General features: G+C 50.4%; 1 long non-coding RNA gene across 1 annotated transcript; it reads left to right on the forward strand.

The window, feature by feature from the left end:
• Positions 1-10512: 10512 nt before the first annotated feature.
• Positions 10513-13350, forward strand: LOC127697236 (uncharacterized). The gene is made up of 3 exons (XR_007980428.1): positions 10513-10575; positions 10897-10994; positions 11668-13350. It is a non-coding gene; the product is annotated as an uncharacterized LOC127697236 (long non-coding RNA).
• Positions 13351-13923: the final 573 nt, after the last annotated feature.

Raw genomic sequence — 13923 nt, forward strand, 5'->3', positions numbered from 1 at the left:
CATGTCTTCTGTCCTTTTCATGGGTCTGGGGACAGATGGGGTAGGTTTAGTTTAGAATGTAAGAGGAATAGTCATGCCAGCGACTGGGTAGGAGGCAGGGGAATTAGAATACAGCAATGAACAAACCACACCTCCATTCAGCAGAAAAGAAACCTTTTTTTTTTCATATTTAATCAACACAAAATGAGGTCAGGGCTCAGAAAACAGGGAGCATTCTGGTTCTTAGGAACCGATGCCCCAGAAAAGGAGCCAATAGGAAAGGAAACCAAGTTGTCTCTAGTATTCTCAGAGGAAGGGGGGAAGGGAGGAAGGGAGGAAGGGGGAAGAGCTAGCACTACTGAGTCTCCTGCTCTAAGGTTAAGGATCTCTGTGCCATAAGGTGTCCCCATCCGTGACTTCACCCAAACAACAAAACAAGCCAAGTAATTAACATGGGCCAACATTAGCATTTGAACCCAAATCTTTCTGACCCCAAGTGCTTGCATCTTCCTTGGTATCTCTCTATGACCATGGAACAGCCAGAGTCTCTTTTCCAGGGCAGCTGTCTATTTATACAGACAGATGCACTCCTTCATATGGAAGAGTCAATTCTGTCAGGCCCAGAGCTGAAGCATACAGAGTAGCTGTGGCCCCGAGTTGGAAAGTATAGACAGACCCCTTACAGACTTCAGTGACAGTAGGACAGTGAAGAGGCCACAGCCTTGTCTGTTGTTAGGATCTGGAGAAGCCTGGGGTGTGGTGTGGTGGCCACCGGTCGTCTGCCCAAGCCACCAAGAAATTATAGAGTGACTCCAGCAGTTTCTCATATAGTCTTAAGCTGAAGATGGGCCTTGTACGGCTGCTATAAAGAATAAATGAAATGTGTAGAGACAGAGCATGCTGAGAGTCGCACAACCCTGGGAATATACTTAGTGGCACAGAACTGTGCCCCATGAAATAGCAAAACGATGAAGCTCATGTTAGCAAAAAAGCGTTGGAAGTAACCTCAAAATTAACTTCAAAATTTTTATTGCATTTGTATCTATTTATTGTGCGTGTGCATACAAATATGCACATGCATGAGCCACAGGTGCACATGCATGAGCCCCAACACACATGTGGAGTTAGAAAACAGCTTTCTGGAATCGATTCTCTCCTTCTATCTTACAGACGCTGGAATCAAGCTCAGGTCGTCAGGCTGGGCGGCCAGGGCCTTTACCTACAAGCCATCGCAACAACCCGGTCAATGCTTCAAAACGTTTGTAATATACCATGCAGGACTATATCCAAACACATGCCTACTGAAGCAGATGGTGAGGGTGAAGGGGCACAGGATGGAAGATGGGGGAAGGGCACAGTAAGAAAGGGGAGAGAGGAGAAAGAAGGGGAGAGGAAGAGAGAGGGAAGGGGAAGGGAAAGGAGGAAAGAGAGGAGGGAGAGAAGGTATGGGAGGGTGGGGAAGGAAAGGAGGGGTGGGGAGGAGGAGAGAGAGAAGAAGAGAAGGGAAGAAAGAGGAAGGGGAGGAAGACAAGGAGGGAGGAGGAGGAGGGAAGGGGAGGAGGGAGGAGGGAAGGGGAGAAGAAGAGGAAGAGAGGAGAGAGCTTTCTGCCATTCCTGCCTGAAAGCAATAGCTGGACTTTGTCCTGCATGCTCGAAACAAAAGAAACTCAACCATAGCCAGACTGTCTACCTAAAGGAGAGCATGAATCGGCTCCTCGGGGTTGGTTCTCATCCGTCCACAGCGTCCAGTGCCTGGCAGCTACAGGATCCTGTCTAGTGAGAAGGCTAAGGACAAACCTCCAGGATAAGGACAGCTCTGTGATGGTAAGAACCATGACAAATGGGCACAGACTCCTTGGAGTGTCTTCACAGCAAACAGGCCACAATCCCTGGTCCCTCTATCCTTTCCTGACAGCCAACCTTTGACAGCCAACCTTTGACAGCCGGAGCCGGTAAAGTAACGCCGTGAGAAGCACGGAGTACAGGAACGGGCGTGAACGCCAGTGATGTTGGCTTTGGGCAGGGAAGACCATTCCCTGGAGTCAGGACCAGAAACTGAGCTCCCCGTCAGTGGTTAATATTCTTCCTCCCAGCCTCCCTGTGGCGTGGGCATGAGTCTAACAATCCTTCAGGTTACAGCCAAGCTGCCTGAAGGTGTTACAAAAGGCCATTTCTTCTCCCTGGAGAAGAGCCAAAAGGAAAGGCGATGCACCCAGCCTTCTCCCTAGAGCCACTCAAGTCACAGCTCACAGGAGCCTGCAAAATGAGAAAAATGCCCCCGGACTGGGACTATCCCGCAATGAGGGGCGGAAGTGGGTGAAGAAGCGAAGAAAATGGGAAGGGAAAGCTAGAAAGAGTTGAGAGCGATCCTTAACTCACACATCAGGCTCATATTCGTTTGTCTGGAATTTTGGGAACTGTACCACATAGAGAACAGATGAATAAACTAATCAAGTGCGTCTGCTAAGTTTATCCCTCTGTACACCACAAGGGGGAGCAGTTGATCCACACCGCTGGTCTCTCAATGCATTATGAAGTCGCTGGTTAAGGGCATAGATCCTAGGCCCTAAGGGCCTTTTAACACTACACACACACACACACCAACACCACCACCACCACCACCCCTTTTGACCAAGTACTGTCTGATTTTACTCTGTACAGATCCCCCTGTTTTCAGATAAGGAAGATATCGGACCGGGGGCAACTGGCAGTTTCTCCCACTCAAATAGGTCTCCGGAAATAGCTTCCCCACCTCACTTGGCTGCAGTCCCAAGCCTTTCTCGCTGTGAGACGTTGCCTGTCCATAGACCCCTCAGACAGGAGCTAGACAAGCAGGTGCCTCCTCAGGGACCACACATTCGAGTCTGAGGAGGAAGTAACCTGCTTTCTCGAGCCCTGGAGCCTCTTCCCTGCCCCAGCCCCCGCTAACCACCCCTTCATCTCCTCACCCACCAGCTCTCCCCTGGGCCCAGCACCTGGGCGCAACAGGCAGACTGTGGTCCGCAAGCCTGCAGGCTGCAGCGTGCCTTTGTCTGGGCTCACAAAGCCACATTTAGAACCGACTCCCACTTCTGATGCCCCCGGCGCATCTGTCTTTGCTTCTTTCCATCTGGCGTTCTCAGAGGAATGGCTAATTAAATTGAAACGAGCTGGCCTATTTTTAGTGTTCTTCAGCTATAAGGCCTGGGGGGAATAGCCACGAAGTTTGGTAAAGAACATAGGAAGACTGAAAATCTTTGGAGCTGAATTTTTCTAGGATTAGCAGGTCCCAAGTCCCACCTGCCTCGTAAGGTTCCTTCCGGTTCTCCTATCGTCGTACTTGAGGAAGGGGCCAAAGCTGGAGGAAGAGCAATATGATTTAGATACAGCTTGGGTGTGGCCCCTCCTGTGTTGGGAGTCTAGTGAGGGTAACCTTGAGAAAGGGCACTTGGATCAGTGAAGGCGTGTCTTCGGAGGGCATTAAAGCTGTTTTCACAAAACCCCTATTGGATTTTGTGTGAGGTCGTTATGAACAGGCAAGTCTAGCCTCCACCCCAGCTGCTGCCTAATCAATACATCTGTCTCAAAAATCACAACGGAAATGGAACTAACTCGCGATGACGTGAACACCCAGGAGTTTTAGCCAGAGGATAAACATAACGATCCCTGACTTAGAGTTCCAAATATTTCTTTATGAAGTTCACAGCCTCCCCCATTTCCTTATAGTACCTGAAAGTTGACTAATGAACAGGCTTCCTGGGTGCCCTCGATCCACATCATCCTAGGACAAGAAACATGTTCAGCTCAGTTTGTCTTGACATCTTGATGTCAAGTCAGATAACTATGGTTTTGTGCAGAGAGGAGGGAAGGATGGGGAGGTGAGAGGTGGGGTGTATGGTAGACATCAGGATGGGGGTGAGAGGTGAGGTGTATGGTAGAGGTCGGGATGGGGGTGAGAGGTGGGGTGTATGGTAGAGGTCGGGATGGGGGTGAGAGGTGGGGTGTATGGTAGAGGTCGGGATGGGGGTGAGAAGTGGGGTGTATGGTAGACGTCAGGATGGGGGTGAGAGGTGGGGTATATGGTAGAGGTCGGGATGGGGGTGAGAGGTGGGGTGTATGGTAGACGTCAGGATGGAGGTGAGAGGTGGGGTGTATGGTAGACGTCGGGATGGGGGTGAGAGGTGGGGTGTATGGTAGAGGTCGGGATGGGGGTGAGAGGTGGGGTGTATGGTAGACGTCGGGATGGGGGTGAGAGGTGGGGTGTATGGTAGACGTCGGGATGGGGGTGAGAGGTGGGGTGTATGGTAGACGTCGGGATGGGGTGAGAGGTGGGGTGTATGGTAGACGTCAGGATGGAGGTGAGAGGTGGGGTGTATGGTAGACGTCGGGATGGAGGTGAGAGGTGGGGTGTATGGTAGAGGTCGGGATGGGGGTGAGAGGTGGGGTGTATGGTAGAGGTCGGGATGGGGGTGAGAGGTGGGGTGTATGGTAGAGGTCGGAATGGGGTGAGAGGTGGGGTGTATGGTAGAGGTCGGGATGGAGGTGAGAGGTGGGGTGTATGGTAGAGGTCGGGATGGAGGTGAGAGGTGGGGTGTATGGTAGAGGTCGGGATGGAGGTGAGAGGTGGGGTGTATGGTAGAGGTCGGGATGGAGGTGAGAGGTGGGGTGTATGGTAGAGGTCGGGATGGAGGTGAGAGGTGGGGTGTATGGTAGACGTCAGGATGGGGGTGAGAGGTGGGGTGTATGGTAGAGGTCGGGATGGAGGTGAGAGGTGGGGTGTATGGTAGAGGTCGGGATGGGGTGAGAGGTGGGGTGTATGGTAGAGGTCGGGATGGAGGTGAGAGGTGGGGTGTATGGTAGAGGTCGGGATGGAGGTGAGAGGTGGGGTGTATGGTAGAGGTCGGGATGGAGGTGAGAGGTGGGGTGTATGGTAGAGGTCGGGATGGAGGTGAGAGGTGGGGTGTATGGTAGAGGTCGGGATGGAGGTGAGAGGTCCTCGATGGTACTTAACCAAGCATTGTTTCCTGCTCGTGAATTAGCCTTCTGAAAGGAAGAGGCACCCTCCTCTCCGCCATGTTAGAACCCCCTCTGGTTCCTTGTCTGTTGCACTTGGGGGTGTGTTGTTTGTTACAAACTAAACCCCTCTCCAGTGTCGCTTTTTCCTGCTTCCTGTGCTCTGGCCATCCTGTCTTTGTCATATTATTTAAAGTTTTATTATTTGGTTTAATTACATATAGACACAAGGTGGGGGGGTGTCTTTGTGGGTGTACAGTCATGTGAGAGCTGGTGACCTCAAGGTCAGAGGCACTGGATCTCGAGTTTTAGGAGGTTGGGAGCAGTCTGACATGAGGAATTTTAGTCAAGTCCTCGGCAAGAACAGTACACCCTCTTAACCCTGGAGCCTTCTCTGCAGCTCTGGAGATTTTTGATTTTTGCTGTTCCTATGCATTCCAAGCTCTGTGCCAGGGGTTCCCTTCCTTGCACGATGAATCCTTCTCATTAAGGGGTCACCTGCCTGAGGACTTTAGTCACCCCCCCACCACTGTGGTTTTCTAAAGGTTTGCTCAAACTAATATCAGACCTTATCAAACACACCCGGCTTCTCTGCCTGTGTGGGGTAAGGGCATATTGCGAGCAGGAGGTGTGTTCAGTGTGCCTGTATGTAGTTGCCAGCAGCTACAGGTGAACTGGAGACCTGGAAGAGAATTCTGGGGATACACGGGGAGGCGACGAAAGAGAAATGAGTCAGGACGACATTAGCCAATCGAGACTGAAGCTTTACTAATATTTAGTCAATATATAGCCTTTAGAATAAAACCCTGCCCCCCAGACTTCAAGGAGAGATCCAAGCTAAACTTCCCAGGCTTACAAACCCAGCGAATTCTTCCTATTGTGTGAAGACGAGAGAAAGCTGTCCCTGTGACAAAGCAGCTGGAAAAACTGGCAAGTAGGCAAACTGCTGAGGAGAAAAGGAAGGTGGGACTGAGAGAGCTCTAGTCACCGTGGGTGTCTATGGTTGCTCTGCTGTCTTCCTATGCTTGAGGGGCTCCCAGCCCCACACCCACCAATCCTCAAGGGCATCTCACAGCCCATTCCTCCAAGAAGGCTTCCCTCAACACTCCTGCTCTGCCTCTCATCTGCCTCACCAGGTTATTCATTCATTCATTCATTCATTCATTCATTCACTTAGTGGGGGATGGAAGCACACTTGTACTAGAATACACCTGTGGATGTCAGAGGATAGAACTCAGGTCATCAGCTCGGCGGCGAGGTCAGCTTCGCCCACTGAGCTATCCTGCCATCTCAGCAGGTTCTCAAGGCTGCATTCCCATGTGTAATTCTCAGTGGACAGCACAGTACTGTCCACTGAGAACTGGACTAAAACTGTCTCTACTGGGGATTGGAGGGAGATGTCTCAGCAGTTAAGAATACCTGATGCTCTTGCAGAAGATCTGAGTTGAGAACCCAACACCACATGGTAGCTCACAACCGTCCTGTTCAAGATGATCTGGTACTCGGGTCTAGCATCGTGGGCACCAGGTATACACGCAGTACACACAGACACAGGCAGACAAAACACTCGGATACATCAATCTTTTTTAAAAGGTATTTACTGATGCTGATGAGATGTCTCCGGAAGGTCATAGACGGTGCTGTGTGTGTGTTGCTCAGCTCTCTGGAGTCACTTACCACCCTCCTCCAGTCGGCTCCAAAGTCAAGCGTGTCAGACTTCTGTCCCACCATGTGACAGCCGTGACCACGGGCACCCATGCCCTCTGTGCTCCACGTTTGAGCTTACCCTTTTAGACATGCACAATCACACGCGCTGGACCCCTGGATTCCGGGTAGGTTTGGCCAATGGGAGGCATGAGAATAAGATTATTTGCTCTCCGGGTGGTGGTGGTGCACACCAGGCGGTGGTGGCGCACGCCTTTAAGCTCAGCACTTGGGAGGCAGAGGCAGGCGGATTTCTGAGTTCGAGGCCAGCCTGGTCTACAGAGTGAGTTCCAGGACAGCCAGGGCTACACAGAGAAACCCTGTCTGCCTCTGCCTCCCAAGTACTGGGATTAAAGGTGTGTGCCACCACTGCCCGGCTTGCTTTTTTTGTTTTTAAGATTTATTTTCTTTCTGTCTGTGTGTACATATCTGTGCATGTGCGTGCGCACGCGCACATACACACAACTTGTGTTAGTGCCAGAGGAGGCCAGAAGAGGGAGTCAGAACCCCTGGCATTATAAGCCACTGTGAGCTCCCCAGTGTGGATGCTGGCATGGGTGCCGGTCAGAACTCTGTCCCTCTGCAAGAGCACCAAGTGCTCTGAACAGCTGTCATCCACTGTCCCTTCACTGTCCCTTAAGAGTCTCCCGAGCCCCAGTCCACACTCTGGAGTTTTTAGTCTTTGAGCTGCTCCCTCTTAGAGCTCAGGCCCCGGATCTACAGGACATCTGCACACCTCCCAGCTCCATCCCACAGGCTCTGCACATACCCCACTCCATCCTGGCCACGGCTCTTCCCTCGCCTCTGACAAGTTTACTGATTATACCCCAGGCCCTCGTGTGCCTCAGGGTGCCTGTGCCCCAGATCCCCACTCACCTCTTAAATCTCCAACCCAAGAAAACAGGCCTTTGTCCCTCGACTTTTTTTTAATACATATTTTCTTTATTTACATTTCAAATGTTGTCCCCTTTCCTGGTTTCCCCTCTGAAAACCCCTATCCCATCCCCTCTTCCCCTGCTCACCCACCCACCCACCCACTCCCACTTCCCTGTCCTGGCATTCCCCCACACTGAGGCATCAAACCTAGGGCCTCTTTTGTCATTGCTATCTGACAAGGCCATCCTCTGCTACATATGCGGCTGGAGCTAGAATAATTCTTGAAATATCAACTTATTCCTTTTCTCTCCTTCAATACTTTCCTTATCAGTTACATGTGCAAACGTCAAGGATTTGACTGTTAAATGGATTTTTGGCAGGAAAATGGTAGGAAGGCCCAGTCTATCTTGAAAACTTCAACTTCTGGCAAGGAACTGGACACTGGGCCCTGGCTCTACATGCGTGGCCTCTCTGTGCTAGCCATAGCTCCTTGAATTTACTACAGCAATGCTGTGGTTCTGTCCTCTCTGCCTTCCATTCCACAAGGCCCAGCACCCTGCAGAGAGCAACTTCTCTGTCTCTCAAGACCTCCAGCCCCTATCCAGCCCACCCACCACACGCACCACCACGCACAGCACGCCCGGCCTTCCTGAGGTGCGTGACTCTTGCCAGGAGGAAGGCAGCAGCCAGCCTCTGTTCCCAGGGCTCCTTCCCCAGCAGCTCAGTGAACCCGGGTAAGCGCTTCAGCTTTTGAAATCATTTAACCTAGTTCTGGGTCTTGAGTACAAAGACTGGCTCTGGAAAGAACACCTCCAGGGAGCCTCTCACGGTGCGGTGCACTGTCCTAGATTCCCTAAAGAGGTAGGCTGAAAACAGAGACCCAGAAAGGAGGTGTGTCCACCATCCTGAGGCCCAGGAGGGGCCAGGGAAGTTGGGAGTGTCCCTGTTGCTGAAGAAAGCTCCTGACATTCTGAGCAGGGTGTTGGGAGGGCAGGCAGGACCTTATCAGAAGGTGAAGCTAGGACAGAATAGTGCACGTGCGTGTGTGTGTGTGTGTGTGTGTGTGTGTGTGTGTGCGCGTGTGCGTTGGTATTAAAAAACAACTGCCTGGAGGATTTCTGAGTTCGAGGCCAGCTTGGTCTACACAGAGAAACTCTTGTCTCAAAAAAAGAAAAAAAATAAGATTTGGTCATGGAACTTTTAAGTTGCCACACTTGGTCCACATTGCCCTCACTCACGTTAGCATTGTCTCTCGGCACCAGCCTGGGCTAGCTTTGCCTGGGTCAAAGTCCCACTAGCAAGCTCCCTATATGTCTTGTCCCCTCTGCCCGGTCAAGGAGAGCTATAGGTGTCTTGCTGCCAGCAATATCTAAGCTGGGAGGTTCCCAGAACTTTCTTTCTCCTTCTCCTTCTTCCTCCTCCTTCTTCTTCCTCCTCCTCCTTTTTGGTTTTTCAAGACAGGGTTTTTCTGTATAGCTCTGGCTGTCCTGGAACTCACTCTGTAGAGGCTGGTCTCAAACTCAGAAATCCATCTGCCTCTGCCTCCCAAGTGCTGGGATTAAAGGCATGTGCCACCGCTGTCCAACAGAGATTTGTTTATTTATTTATTTATTTATTTATTTATTTATTTATTTATTATATGTAAGTACACCATAGCTGTCTTCAGACACTCCAGAAGAGGGCGTCAGATTTGACTATGGATGGCCGTGAGCCACCATGTGGTTGCTGGGATTTGAACTCAGGACCTTCAGAAGAGCAGTCAGTGCTCTTAATTGCTGAGCCATCTCTCTGTTGCCCCACTACCACAACCACACACCCACCATACACACACACACACACACACATACACACACACACACACACACACACTTTCATTAAGCATCCTCCTCCCTCAGAGCTGGCCTCTAGGCAGGACACACAGTGCTATCATGTCCTGCTGGCTTCTCAAAACAACAGGCACTGTGGGGCTTTCTCTCCCCATTTAAGCCCCAGCTAGCACCGCTCAACTTCCTAGCCTCAGCCTTTGCCCCTTTCCTAACCCCGTGTGTAAAAAATAAAAGGATTTTAACAGCTAAGTATGGAAGGAGGACTGCTAAGAGAGTGTGGAAAGGGGGAGGGAGGGGGGCAAACCCTTCAGGGAGGGGAGCAAGCCTCAGGGAGTCTGGCTCTCTCTCTTGTTTTTTTAAGTTGGAAAAAGCATCTTTATTTATTTATTTATTTATTTTTGAGATAGGGTCTACGTAGCCCTGGCTGTCCTGGTATTTGCTATGTAGACCAAGCTGGCCTTGAACTCACAGAGATCTGCCTGGCTCTGGGATTACAGATGTGCTACCATGCCCGGGCAGAATCATTATATATGTATATATTTACATATATTCACATATATTTATATTTTTCGGTTTCTTTGCCTGTATGCAGGTATGCGTGTGTCATGGTACACATCCTACTGCACACATGTGGAGGGGAGAGGACTTGAGTCCGTTCTCTCCTCCTGTGTGGGCTCCAGTGATCTAATTCCAATCACCAGGCTTGAGAGCAGGTACCTTTCCAGGCTGAGCCATCGCCCTAGCCCAGTGCGTCATTTTTTCATCTCCAAAGCATAAAGCATTGCAGATGCTACGTGACTTGACTTGTAGGCTTTGGAGGCAGGAATAAGGGAAACAAATTACAAAATAAATGGTCACAGATGGTTATTACCTCAACCTCCATTCCCACCAAGCCCCTTGACCTTTATCTGAGGTGGGGGAGGGGACCTAGCCTATGTCTGTCACCTTTTATACCATTGCGTCTCATTATTTACATGTTTGGCTGGGTTACATCACGCTTTAATAGACCCAGCACTGTGTCTAGCACGCTAAAAACACTAGAAAAAAAAAAGAAGGTAGAAGAGTCAGGAGTGGGGCTTAGCGCCCCCTAGAGAGAGAGCAAGAAAAATACAGGAAGAGAGGTTGGGGTGGGGGAGCTTCCGGAGCCCAAGCACTCCTGCAACTCCTGACTGTGGTCCTTACAGCTGCCCCAAACCAGGTAAGGCTTGAAAAGGGCTGGAGGGGTGGAATGAGTGAAGTTATCCCTGCAGGAGGAGGGTCTGGAAGGGAAGCGCCTGTGAGGAGTCTGTTCTCAACGCTGATGCCTTCTTCCCCCAGAGTAATGTTGCCTAGGCATCTCTCTGATATTTACAGATGATGGTTTCTTTGGCTTCCAAAGAGAAGAAATGGGTTCTTAAGGGAGGAGAAGGTTTGACGAGATTAGAATCAGATCCAGGTGCGGGCCCCTGCTCATACCTACAGGGAAAGATCTCAGGGCTGCGGTTTCTGAACCAGCCCCATACGTCTGCCTGTCTGACAGGGTGGAACATATGTAAACTTCGCCGGCAGCGTCCCAAGTCACTGCGGAAAGACGACTCCACCAGCAGAGGCCAGGATGGGCCTGCTTCAGAAGGAGAGGTGCGGTTTGGCTTGGGGCCAGTGTTCTGACCTAGGGATGGATGAGAATTCTCGGCAGTGTCCTGACTGGGCATCCTCTCTCTGCTTGTCAGCAGCCAGCATCTAAGGGCAGAGCTGGGTGGCCCCTGCAATCCAAGGGCAAGTGACAGCCAGCTTCATGCTGCAGAAAGGTCAAGGGCAGTCCTCAGTGTGGCCTCATGGCAGTCCTGTCGGTTTTTGCCTCTGGAGAAATGCAGCCCTTCTTAGATAGACAAATAAGTAAAACTGCCTGTGGTCCTCATCATTCTTGTTGCCTTTTTGGGCCTCAAAGGCTTTTGATGTGGTAAGAATGGGGGTGGGGTGGCTCAGCAGGTGGAGGTCCTTGCTTTGCAAGCCTGGTAACCTTTGACTGATCCCTTGGCCACATCAAAGACAGGTGAGATAGGACATCTGTGACCCCAACACCTTTACAGTGAGACAGAGGGCAGTGGTCCTGGGTGAGCAGGCCTGGAATATGTGCACTGCAGAACAACTGCTTTGTGCACTGTGCGCCACATGATTGCTTGCTCTGCGCGCGCGCGCGCGCGCGCGCGCACACACACACACACACACACACACACACTTTTAGAAGGTAGCCATTGGTTATGTTTTTGTTTTGTTTTGATGTCGTTGGTTTTGTTGTTTGTTTTGACAGGGTTTCACTGTATAGCTCTGCCAGTCCTGGAACTCAGCCTGGAGAGCAGCCTGGCCTCGAACTCAGATGGACTGCTGAGATTAAAGGCACATGTCAGTTTGTTTCTCTCACATTCAGCTGGGCCAGGCTCTGATAAGGGAGAAGGCCGAGGGACAGTTCGAAGGCAGGGGACAGTAATCTCTCCGTTCATTCCCCGGTTAGCTCTGCCGCCAGGACAACTGTGTGGCTCAGGACCAGATCAGAAAAAGCAGGCTGAGGCTGACCTGCCTGCAGACCCAACACAGACTCCCCCTCTCCTGCCATCTGTTCAAGGCTTTGAAAAACCGAGCCAGGGCCTCAAACAAACTGCTTTCCGGGGTCTATTTGTCAGGTAACTAAGCTTGGACTGTGCAATGGGTCCAAATCAACTGACAACCAGGATCCCTAAGAGCTGGTCATCCACGAACATTGTTCCTGTTTCCACACGACAGAGGCTGTACCTGTCACAGCCCCAGATCCAGAGTGGCTGGTTGTCCCCACCCCCTCCCTCCCCAGCCCCATAGCACACTCGAGAAAATGTCTGTACTGTGTGGGCTTTGAAACAATTATGAGGTGCTAGAAAATTCTCAAAGCAAGTCATTTTTATATAAAACAACTGCCACCACTACCTCAAATTGAGAGAGAGAGAGAGAGAGAACACCTGGATGGAGTCACTGGCTCCGGGCTGCACTTCCCAGATGCACTCAGCAGGGTCAAATGAACAATGGAAGAATACTACAACAAAGGACTCAAACTGAACACTTCAGGGGCAAAGTCTTCACAGAGGCTCTTCTTTTTCCCCGTTCTATCTGCATGGTGGTGAAGGGAGTGAACATATTTCTAAGTCTCTTCCACACAGGAAGGCTCGCTTAGCAGTGAGTGAGCTGTAAGAAGCTATACGAAGCTCAACACTTTCCTCCAGACAGACCAGTGGGTCACAATCCCTTTTGGGGCTTGCACATCAGATATCTTGCACATCGAGTATTTACATTGTCATTCAGAACAATAGCAAAATTGCAGTGATGAAGTAGCAATGGGAACAATTTTATGGTTGGGGGTAGCACAACATGAAGAGCTGTATTAAAGCATCAAACAGTTAGAAGGCTGAGAACCACGGGGGTTAAGTATCTGATATGAGAGTGTCTGAGTCCCCTGTTTTCAAAAGGGGTCTTCTACCCCAAGAGAACTAGAACCACAGGTTGAGAACCGTTGCTCTAGCTGGTCTATTTTTCCTCTGGCTCATCTCTGAGGGAGAGGTTGGGTGGTTGGATCTCAGGGACAACAGAGCTTTTAAGCCTCGGATGGATGAGTTCACTGTGATGCAACACTGTTATCAGTGATAATAGTAGATGTGACTCAACAGACACCAAGAAAGGGTGTCCTCTAATCAGGGGAGAAGACCATTAACATTCCTGGGCTCCAGGGAGTGTAAGGATCCAAGAGGGATGGGTTGAAATGAGGATATGGAAGGTATTTTTGAAAAGTCAAGGCTGGTGAGGTGGCTCAGCGGTTGCTCTTCCGAAGGTCCTGAGTTCAAATCCCAGCAACCACATGGCGGCTCACAACCATCCTAACAAGATCCGATGCCCTCTTCTGGAGGGTCTGAAGACAGCTTCAGTGTACTTGCATATAACAATAAATAAATCTTAAAAAAAAAAAAAAAAAGTCAGAGGCAGATCGCTGGTAAGGCATAGCTCTTCTTGGCGTGCTATCTGTGGCCCTTTCTTAATCTGTACTTAGGCAAACCCAGGTTTCTCTGCCTTGTCTGTCTGTGCTTACCCTGGGTACCCTGTGAGATAGAGCCATCTACGAAGTTTCTGTGGAGGCTGAGAAAAAGACATGACCTGGCCATTCTGCCTGCTTGAAAGGACTGTGCACTTATCTTTAAAGCATATAGGAGCACTGTGGAACAAACTGTCCCCTTCCTACCTTCTGTGTTAATGGCATCAAATAACCATTGCATGCATGCAGAACAATTAAGGGTCTGATGGCTCAAACTCAGAGATCCACCTACCTCTGCCTCCTGAGTTCTGGAATTGAAGGCATGTGCCACCACCACCCAGCAAACTATATTCTACCCTTGGTTTTTGTTGTTGTCGTCTTTTTTTTTTTTTAACTTTGTTTGTAGACAGGATTTCACCGTGTAGCCCTGGAATTCACTCTATAGACATGGCTGGCCTCAAACTCGAGAGATCCACCTGCCTCTGACTCCGGAGTGGTGAGATTAAAGGCCTGCTC

This window comes from Apodemus sylvaticus, chromosome 12 (genome assembly GCF_947179515.1).
Source record: "Apodemus sylvaticus chromosome 12, mApoSyl1.1, whole genome shotgun sequence".
In the NCBI taxonomy this organism is placed as follows: domain Eukaryota; kingdom Metazoa; phylum Chordata; class Mammalia; order Rodentia; family Muridae; genus Apodemus; species Apodemus sylvaticus.